Raw genomic sequence first — 11,534 nt, 5'->3', positions numbered from 1 at the left:
TACTACCTCTTATGGTAGGGCATTCAACAATCTGACTCATCCAACTGTAAAAACTCTTTCCTATTTAGCTGCCGAAATCGCCTTTCTTCCACCTGTAATGAGTGTCTCCTGGTCCTTAGTATGGTCCTTGAAAGCAATAAGCAATGCGCCAGTTCTTTGTACTGACCGCACATATATTTATACTGTACATAATACATAAACTCCAACCAATCAAACGGGGATAGAGAGGCATAGGCAAACAAAATAGATAAAATGAAATATTTATTTGTAACATTAAAAATGCAATATTCAAAGGGAATTTCTCAAACAGGTAAAAAAAAAGGGACAATGATCAAATGGAGAACCAGGGTTGGTAAAATCAGTAACAAAAAAGTTAAATATAATAGTGGCTAAGGCTATCCCCTGGTGTCAACCAAAAGCAAAATAATTTAAACATGCATAGTGCCCATCTATTGCAGCAAGGTATCAATCACAACAGTGAATAGTCATACACCGGCATATAAAGTGGTAAAGTGCTTCAATGCATCTACAAAAAACAAATGCTACTTCATCAACATGTCGTGAAGAAGCCATTAAGGCGAATTGGCACTGTCGGGGTGGGACAGCGGGCACTAGGAGACCAGGATACACTTCTATGAGTTACGTGGACCCGTCCTGTGTGACACGACCCGTAGGCCGGTAACTCAGACAACAAAACACGGAGGAAGGGAAAACAGTTACAATGGTGGGCCCTGCAATAAGGAACGGGGACGTGGAGACCTCCTGCACTCCCCTGAGTCAGTGTCCCTCACACTCCTAACGTTCCCTATACAGTCTCCTCACCTGTCGCCGAGCCAGAATCTGTCACCCTAGCACACCCTACACCTATCCCTTGCTAGGGAGCTGGGTGGTGCAGGCACTGGCCCCACCGCTGTACTAATACACACCATGGAAAAATACAAACAGGGGAACACCACTTAGCTTTGCTCTGTTGCTCTTGCTCAAAGCAACAGAGTCCACCACCAGAATGCAGCTTTCCTCCTGAATAGCTGCCACCAAGCTCTGTCAGAGCTGCAAGGAAATCCTCTCTGACTCCTTTGACACCAGGACTCTGACTGAGCTGAACTCTCTCTCTCCTTCCTTCACCAGTCTTGGTTGGAAATGAGCAATCACCAACTGTGATTGCAACACCTGACACTCTTTAATAGCAGAGCCAGAGCAATCACACCTGTTTTATAATCACATGCACTAAACTAAAGAAACCAGAGTGCAATGATCCTAACGGCGACCGGGGGGCAAAAGGCAAGGCAAAGAAAACATCAAGTGCAATGACCCTAACGGCCACTGGGGGCAAAACTAGAACTGAAACCACCACAGTGCAAGAAAAAAAAAGGTTACTAGTGCATTTTATCTGTCATGATCTAGCATGGATCATGACAGTACCCTCCCCTTAGTGAGGGGCCTCTGGACCCTCAAGACCGCTCCTCATCAGGGAACCACCTACAGCAGGGACGCCCAGGTCCAGAGTTCACCCCAGCAACTACCTGCACTTCAGGTTTATGACAAACAAGAACCGCTGGTATTGGCAATGTATGTTCCGGAGGCACCACCCATCTCCAAAGCGTTGATCTGGGGAACGAGGGGTGTATGGGCAAGTATGTGGGTAACTCCAGCTGGTAAGTCTCCGGGCCCTGGACAGCCGACAACAGATATGGCCCGATCACCTGAGAATTCCAGACCCCCGCAACACACTTCCACTGGATGTTTTTGGTGGCCACCCATACATGCTCGTTCACACACAGGTCTGGACCTGAACATTTACTGCCACACATTCGTTTATCAAAATAGGGTGAACTCTTTCTGGCACTGACAACAGAGGCGTCCCCATGTGTCACCACACTCACACACGAGCAATTAACCAAGGGAAACACCACCCTCCAACCCCTTCCACCATGAGGTCTGTGCCTCTCAGGGTTGGCTAATGGTGAGGGTTGAGCCTTGTCCCTACTCTCCTGCAGCACCTCAGCTGCTACCACTGGAGAGGAAGGGGACATTTGTAGAGAGACGTCAGAGACAGTAACCTGTCATGAACTCATTTTCTGCTCCACCAGTTGAGAGTTCCCCTTCCGTTCTTCCTCTGGTGGTGACAGGAGGTAGTGCGGTTGGTTTAAGTGGTAGTGATCTGCCACCTGATGAGGAAGATAACGATTGGATCTCTGGAGTATCAGACTGGATATAAGACAGCCGACGCCCTATCCGGGTGCTGGTGATTCAGTCTGCTTCTCAGGTCCTGGACTTCAGCTCTCTTCCAGTCTTCTCAAGTTAAGTTTGTTTTTTGCTAATGTTCACACTTGCGCTTGTTGGTCAATTCAGTTTGTTGTGTAATCAGCTTGCCCCTGCTGGGGCTATGCTGAAATTCCACTCCTATTAATCAGTATTTGCCAATCTGCTTTTTGTCCCTTATTAGATTGGCCTCTTTTTTGCTCTGTCTCAGATATTTCAGAGTGCTGATATAGGTTTAGAAGTCTAGTGACTTCAGGGTTAATTTTGCTATCAGAAGTGTTGGACAATATTTTTGTAGGCTTTTTTGGCAGATTGCAGACAGTGTCATTCCTTTTCTGTCCTTTTTAGTTAGCCGGGCCCCATCGTTTGCTCAGCCTATTTTCCTGCCTTTGTTTGTATTTTCATCTTTTTTCACCGTCAATACATGTGGGGGGCTGTCTTTCCTTTGGGGTCTACTCTGGGGCAGTTAGTTTTCCTCTTTTCCTGCTTTAGGCTTATGTAGTTCTCCGGTTGTGATGAGGCATCTAGGACCAACGTAGGAACGCTCCACGACTGCTGCTAGTTGTGCGGGTAAGATCAGCGATCTGCAATCTGCATAGTTACCAACTTCTCTGGTTTTCTGAGACTTAGCTTGTTGTCTTTTTTCCTCCTCGGTTTCCCTTTCATAACAGTAGCCCCTAGGCAGCAGCCCTCACACGACTGCTCCCAGCTGACTACTTTCCTAGTCTGCCAATCTAAGACCGGGTTGTGTTTTTTAGACCAAGGGGGCCCACAACGATAGGTGCTGGATTTCCCTCCAAGACGTAGTATGGCTGGGACACATCCTGTTGTCCGCTATGCAGCTCAATGTCTTCTACGACTTGGTTTAACCCCTCCTGGCTCAGTGGGACAGAGTTAATGGCCTGGACGCTTATGGGTTTGTCCAGCGTCTCACACCTCAGACTATGAGTCTGGACAACCAGAGCATCCACCAGACTGACTTCTGCTCCACTGTCCACAAGCACCGGTATGCCCTCAGGTACCTCACCAACCATTACCTCTGCTGACATAGTACCTTCTGAGGGCGAGGAGGAAATATACACTCCCAGGTCATCTTCTTCCACATGACCCGGGGGACAGGGCTTCTCTGATATAACCGAAGTTTCGGCGTGAGTGCCAAGGACTAACTCATTAGTCTGTTCACTACAGGGATGTGCCCCTTCACCTTGGGGAACACCAGGCAGCACCATAGGGACACCGACTCCACCCACCTGCCTGGGTACGTCCGCCTGTATACGCAAGTCCTGCTCCCCAGCAGGGACTCCATGGCACATCCTCGCCAAAGCTGTATATGGCCCCTCTAGTTGAGGCAGAGGATAAGCCTCAGACCCATAATTCCACTGCAGGTGCTGCTGAAACATCATTCAGCTCCTCACTAACCTCAGTGAGGGCCAGCAGCAACTGCTCACTGGTCTGAACTTGGCCCATGGCTCACCAGAGAAAAATGTTGGGTTGGTGATAATGTCTTTTTGGGATTCCAACCACGGTGAAGGGAGCAGCTGGCTGAGGTGAAGCCACTGCAGAAACCTGGTGAAGTTAGCAGCTGGCTTGACGGTTGGAGCCACTGCTGAAACTGGTGTTGAACTCTGGCTGCCCGGTGTCCGCAGCAGATTGAGATGGTGAAGGTGGCAGTTGGCTCTGAGGTGTCGAGCCACTGCGAAAAGTTAATCCGGTGATGCACTCTGCTGCCTGGTGCTGCAGCAGAGCAAGATAAGTCTTTTTGTGTTTCCCCTGTTTGTATTTTTCCCTGGTGTGTATTAGTACAGCGGTGGGGCCAGTGCCTGCACCACCCAGCTCCCTAGCAAGGGATAGGTGTAGGGTGTGCTAGGGTGACAGGTATCCTGATCGGCGCCCGTTGCAGAACCGGCCTAGGGATCGTTAGGAGTGTGAGGGACACTGACTCAGGGGAGTGCAGGAGGTCTCCACATCCCCGTTCCCTATAGCAGGGCCCACCGTTGTAACTGTTGCCCCTTTCCCCATGTCTTGTTGTGTTGGTACCGGCCTACGGGCCGTGTCTCACAGGACTGTTACACGTGCCTTGTCTTGTCTGAGTTACCGGCCTGCGGTCGTGTCACATGTAATGACATGTTGATGAAGTAGCATTTGTTTTTTCTAGATGCACTAAAGCACTTTATGACTTTATATGCCGTTGTATGATTATTCATCGTTGTGATTGAAACCTTGCTGCAGTAGGTGGGCACTATGCATGTTTAAATTATTTAGCTGTTGGTTGACATCAGGGGATAGCCTTAGCCTCTATTATATTTAACTTTTTTGCTACTGGTTTTACCAACACTGGTTCTTCTTTTGTTCATTGTCCGTTTTTTACCTGTTTGAGAAATTCCCTTTGAATATTGGATTTTTAATGTTACAACTAAATATTTAATTTTATCTATTTTGTTTGCCTATGCCTCTCTATCCCCGTTTGGTTGGGATTGATGTATGTACAATATTGATATGAGGATGGTAATAGAACATAGAAATGAGATCCCATCTGAGGCATCTTTTTTCTAAGCTAAACATGGCCAACTTTTTCAACCTCTCATCATATGAGAGGCCTTCCATCCCTTGTAATAATCTAGTTGCTCACCTGTGAACTCTAATTTCTGAATGTCGTTTTTTGAAATGTGGAGCCCAAAACTGGATCTCATTTTCTAGATGTGACCTCACAATTGATTTATCAAGGGGTAACAATACATTGGGATCACAGGATTTTATATTTTTATACACCCTAAGAACTTGTTTGCTTTTGCAGCTGCTGCTTGACATTGAGTACTACTGCTCAACTGACTTATAACCAAAATACCCAAGCCCTTCTCCTATTCTGTAGTCCCGAGTATAATCCCATTTAATGTATATGCAGCAATAGGATTATTCCATCCTACGTGCATTACTCTACATTTAACTAGATTCTACCTTATTTCCCAAGTGTTTGCCCATTCAGACATGTTATCCATTTTAAAAAACAAATAAAAAACAAATAAAAAACATTTTGCAAAATTGTACTGTAAAGGTCAGATTTTAGTATCCTACATAGTTTGGTGTTGTGAGCAAAGACTGATACTTTACTCTCAATCTCATCCACTAGGTCATTAATAAAGAGGTTAAAAAGAATTGGTCCTAGCACAGATCCCAGCGGGATCCCACTGCTGATTATATCCCATTTAAAGAACGTACAATTTATGACAACTCTTTGTTTCCTGTCATTTAGCCAATTCCTTACCCAACTGCATATAGTTTCCCCCAGTCCCTGCTAATGAAGCTTCAGTGTGGTACAATATCAAATACCTTTGCAAAGTCCAGATAAATCACATCAGCTGCATTATCAACATTCAGATTTGCACTTACCTCCTCATAGAAATCCAACAAGACCTATCTTACATGAAACCATGCTGGTTGTCAGTTATTATATTATTCTCTGCAATATATTTCTGTAGGTCATCTCTTATAATGCCCTCAAAAATTTTGTATACTACTGATGTCAGGTTTACCGGATGGTAGTTGCCTGGCTACACCTTCTTACCTTTCTTAAATATCAGTACCACATCATCTATCCTTCAATCCTGTGGTACTACCCCTGTTACAAGAGAGTCTTATAAGATACAGTGGTCTGTCAATTACTGAGCTCAATTCCCTCAGTATCCGTGGATCAATGCCATCTGGGCTGGGGGATTTGTCAATGTTTAATTTGCTCACACGCAAGCGTACTTTTTCTTCTGTAAAACTAGTTATATCACAAGGTAAACTTAGATTTTTGCTTTGTTGAATGATCCCTGGAACATATAAGTTCATCGATGAACACGGATGAAAAGTTCCTGATTATCTCAGCCTTTTCTTTCTCCTCTACTATCTTGTTGTTACTGTCCTTTAAGGGCCAATTAAGTCTCATAAAATATACAGTTTATTGAAAATATTAAAATAATTTAAATGTATATAGAAACCAGTAAGGTCAAAAATTCAATTATATTGTCAAGGAGCCTTACAATAATTCAGATATAAAACTAAACCTCCATTGTATCGGTTTCCCTGGTGTTTCCCCTTATTATTTAAATTTGCCCTGCTGGAGGCGGTGTATCCAGTTTCACGTTTTATTCTGAAATTCGCCTGCTGGAGGTGGTGTATCCGGCTGCACGTTATATTATTTAAAAAAAAAGAAAAGAGAAGCCAGCGTTGCCAAGGTCAGAACGCATAACATAAAGTGCATTTGCACATAACATCTAACTGTATTCAAAATGAGATATTTAGCAAAAAAATTGATCAATTCAATTGAGCCACCCCGCCGCGCCAAGGCAATCTCATGTGGGGGGTCCTACTCTACGTTTTTAATAAACACTGTGCCATTACGGCCTCCTAGATACATTAAAAGCAAGACCACTTTAAATGCAATCCGTACCTGAGCATTTCTGGATCGCTCCCATGATGCCAGAAAAGGCAAGTGCGGATGAAGGCCAACCAGGTCTGAATGCAGACGTGTCAGGTTTAGCCTCCACACATTGCCTGACCAGCAAGCATAGATGAAGGGCAATGCAGGTTCAGATACAGGTGCACAATTAAATAAAGCTTGGGGCAGGGTGGGGCTGCTGTGTATGTGTGCACAGCAGCCTAGATCCATCACAGTGAACACAGAAAAAATGGCGAACATAACCCAGCGCGCACGGCAACAGTGGTGGTCAGCCACATACCAATGTACAAAAAAAGAAAAGAGAAGCCAGCGTTGCCAAGGTCAGAACGCATAACATAAAGTGCATTTGCACATAACATCTAACTGTATTCAAAATGAGATATTTAGCAAAAAAATTGATCAATTCAATTGAGCCACCCCGCCGCGCCAAGGCAATCTCATGTGGGGGGTCCTACTCTACGTTTTTAATAAACACTGTGCCATTACGGCCTCCTAGATACATTAAAAGCAAGACCACTTTAAATGCAATCCGTACCTGAGCATTTCTGGATCGCTCCCATGATGCCAGAAAAGGCAAGTGCGGATGAAGGCCAACCAGGTCTGAATGCAGACGTGTCAGGTTTAGCCTCCACACATTGCCTGACCAGCAAGCATAGATGAAGGGCAATGCAGGTTCAGATACAGGTGCACAATTAAATAAAGCTTGGGGTAGGGTGGGGCTGCTGTGTATGTGTGCACAGCAGCCTAGATCCATCACAGTGAACACAGAAAAAATGGCGAACATAACCCAGCGCGCACGGCAACAGTGGTGGTCAGCCACATACCAATGTACAAAAAAAGAAAAGAGAAGCCAGCGTTGCCAAGGTCAGAACGCATAACATAAAGTGCATTTGCACATAACATCTAACTGTATTCAAAATGAGATATTTAGCAAAAAAATTGATCAATTCAATTGAGCCACCCCGCCGCGCCAAGGCAATCTCATGTGGGGGGTCCTACTCTACGTTTTTAATAAACACTGTGCCATTACGGCCTCCTAGATACATTAAAAGCAAGACAATCTCATGTGGGGGGTCCTACTCTACGTTTTTAATAAACACTGTGCCATTACGGCCTCCTAGATACATTAAAAGCAAGACCACTTTAAATGCAATCCGTACCTGAGCATTTCTGGATCGCTCCCATGATGCCAGAAAAGGCAAGTGCGGATGAAGGCCAACCAGGTCTGAATGCAGACGTGTCAGGTTTAGCCTCCACACATTGCCTGACCAGCAAGCATAGATGAAGGGCAATGCAGGTTCAGATACAGGTGCACAATTAAATAAAGCTTGGGGCAGGGTGGGGCTGCTGTGTATGTGTGCACAGCAGCCTAGATCCATCACAGTGAACACAGAAAAAATGGCGAACATAACCCAGCGCGCACGGCAACAGTGGTGGTCAGCCACATACCAATGTACAAAAAAAGAAAAGAGAAGCCAGCGTTGCCAAGGTCAGAACGCATAACATAAAGTGCATTTGCACATAACATCTAACTGTATTCAAAATGAGATATTTAGCAAAAAAATTGATCAATTCAATTGAGCCACCCCGCCGCGCCTTTTCTGGCATCATGGGAGCGATCCAGAAATGCTCAGGTACGGATTGCATTTAAAGTGGTCTTGCTTTTAATGTATCTAGGAGGCCGTAATGGCACAGTGTTTATTAAAAACGTAGAGTAGGACCCCCCACATGAGATTGCCTTGGCGCGGCGGGGTGGCTCAATTGAATTGATCAATTTTTTTGCTAAATATCTCATTTTGAATACAGTTAGATGTTATGTGCAAATGCACTTTATGTTATGCGTTCAGACCTTGGCAACGCTGGCTTCTCTTTTCTTTTTTTATATTATTTAAATTCGCCCTACTAGAGGTGGTGTATCCAGGGTCACGTGTGTGATAGAAATTCGCCCTGCTGGAAGCGGTGTGTCCAGTCACACATTGACCATCACAATACCTTCCTGTCAGCGGAGGTTGGCACCCTTCTGGTCAGCGGAATGACGGCTCACCCTCACAAGACCCTGATAAGGCTAATGATAAAATTCAAGGGCAGCAAATCAATATCCCTAGAAGGCATAATTTATGGCATGGTCCATATATGACCCATACAATACAATAGAAAGATTTCAAAGCATATTGATAACAGTAGAAAAAGGTACTCAAGTTTGATGATGGATAGGAACCTTTGAGGTTCTTCCTATCCACCATCAAACTTGAGTACCTTTTTCTACTGTTATCAATATGCTTTGAAATATGCTTTTCATTGTTGCCTACCCAACTACCTTATTGGCAACCCCTATACACTCCTTTCCTGGTTAATTGAGTGGCCGCATGCTGCACATATCCAGGGTTATATAGGAGCTATAAGGTATAGCCGTTGTTGATCGGGGCGCCAATCTCGATTATGTTTAGGGTGCCAACCTCCGCTGTTAGGCAGTTTGATATCAGGACCCACTTGTAGGGTTTTATTAGGTGACATGGTTGTTTGTGTATTTGTGTGGTTGGTTTTGTCTTTTATCAAGGCTTAAATATAGGTTTAGTTTTATATCTGAATTATTGTAAGGCTCCTTGAAAATATAATTGAAAATATTAAAACAAATACGTAAGAAATAGCAAAATGGCGTAGGCAGAGTATTTATTATTATTTATTTATATAGCACCATTGATTCCATGGTGCTGTACATGAGAAGGGGTTACATACAAATTACAGATATCACTTACAGTAAACAAACTAACAATGACAGACTGATACAGAAGGGAAAAGAAGACCCTGCCCTTTCGGGCTTACATGCTACAGGATGGTGGGAAAGGAGACAGTAGGTTGGTGGGTTACAGCAGTTCCGGTGTTGGTTGAGGTGATATCACCGGTAGTGGTGAGAGAGTATAAAAGAACAAGGGGATAACACTATACAACAAAATAAATGTAGGTAGTCAAAGACATCTAAAAAGTACAAAGACTACAGTGTGTCATCCTGCAGCACTCGGCTAGGCTGAGTAAAGTGTTATGTGCAAACAGCAAAACAGTAATGAAGGGGCGGGCAAGGTATTTATATCAAGTGATGTACCTCAGTCAGATAACAGTATAGTGCTGAATTCCCAACTTTTACTTTACTCCACAGGCACTTCCACATATCCTCAGTAGGATAGTTGCTAGAGTTGAGCGACTTTTGGCTTTTTAGAGTCGCGTTTCGTTTCGTGAAACCCGACTTTTCCAAAAGTCGGGTCGAGCAAGATCGTCCGATTATAGGGAAAAGTTGGGGTCGTCCCGAAACACGAAACCCAATGTAAGTCAATGGGGAATAAAAGTCGGCAGTGAGAGGAGGACAGGAAACACACCTACAGTGCCCATTTGAATGCCAAAAGCATCAATTCTTCTTACTTAAGCTTGTCAACCTTAATTAACTTCATAATACAAGTTACGCACTGAAAAATGGGGGTTATTTGGCTACAAACTGTGGGGGGGGAGGGCTGGCTCCAGGTTTTCATGTGCCCTGGGCGAAAGAGCGCCCCTTTAACACATACCACAACTCATCATGCTCCGATACGGCAGAGAAATAGCGGTATAGTACAATGAAAAATACCTCACTTTTTACATCTCATGACGAGGCCCATCTATTTCTCCATACAGAATCATTGGTCCCATATAATGTTTGAAACAGTATATGATGAGCTCCACATAATGCTACAGTATATGTTGGTCCCCATGGATGAAGCTCCACTGTCTTATGGGCCCAAATAATGCTCCAAACAAAATGGGCCCCATTTCTAATGCTCTAGTGTATAATGGGCCCTGTAAATGCTGCTCCAGTGTCTGATGTCCACCTTTGGAATGTTCCAGTGTATGGTGGGCCCCATCTATCATTCTCCAGAGTATAGTGCTCCCCAAAAATTGCTGTCCCAACATTGAAAACAATCAAATAAGTCTCCTCGCTAGGGAATCCCTGTACTTGTCTGGACAGGTGCTGTAGCTTGCTTAACAGCCGTTCTCACGCCCAGTATGGATTACACGTGATTGCACAAAGGTGAGAAAGGGTACCGTATCCCCAGATAACATGTATGGATAGCGTACACATTCAAAATATATGTCTCAGGAGGCAGGCTCAGACGGTGTTAGGCCCAGTATGGATTGCACGTGATTGCACAAAGGTTAGAAAGGGTACCGTATCCCCGGATAACATGTATGGATAGCGTACACATTCAAAATATATGTCTATACAGCATGAGGCAGGCTCAGACGGTGTTAGGCCCAGTATGGATTGCACAAAGGTTAGAAAGGGTACCGTATCCCCGGATAACATGTATGGATAGCGTACACATTCAAAATATATGTCTATACAGCATGAGGCAGGCTCAGACGGTGTTAGGCCCAGTATGGATTGCACGTGATTGCACAAAGGTTAGAAAGGGTACCGTATCCCTGGATAACATGTATGGATAGCGTACACATTCAAAATATATGTCTATACAGCATGAGGCAGGCTCAGACGGTGTTAGGCCCAGTATGGATTGCACGTGATTGCACAAAGGTTAGAAAGGGTACCGTATCCCTGGATAACATGTATGGATAGCGTACACATTCAAAATATATGTCTCAGGAGGCAGGCTCAGACGGTGTCAGGCACAGTATGGATTTGACGGCCCAGATTACACAGCGGAGGAGCAGGGAGAGGTAAAGATTGCAAATGCTGGGGCCCTGCCCAAGCAAGGGGGGCCCACTCGTGGGCGTCGGTACTGGCACTGGGCCCCTCATAGTACAACGGTGTGTCTGACGGCGGGTGTGCACCACCACCGTCAGA

The sequence above is a fragment of the Dendrobates tinctorius genome, unplaced genomic scaffold (genome assembly GCF_039654945.1).
Source record: "Dendrobates tinctorius isolate UK_male_01 unplaced genomic scaffold, ASM3965494v1 ptg000120l, whole genome shotgun sequence".
NCBI classification, from domain to species: domain Eukaryota; kingdom Metazoa; phylum Chordata; class Amphibia; order Anura; family Dendrobatidae; genus Dendrobates; species Dendrobates tinctorius.
This window is presented reverse-complemented; position numbering follows the sequence as displayed.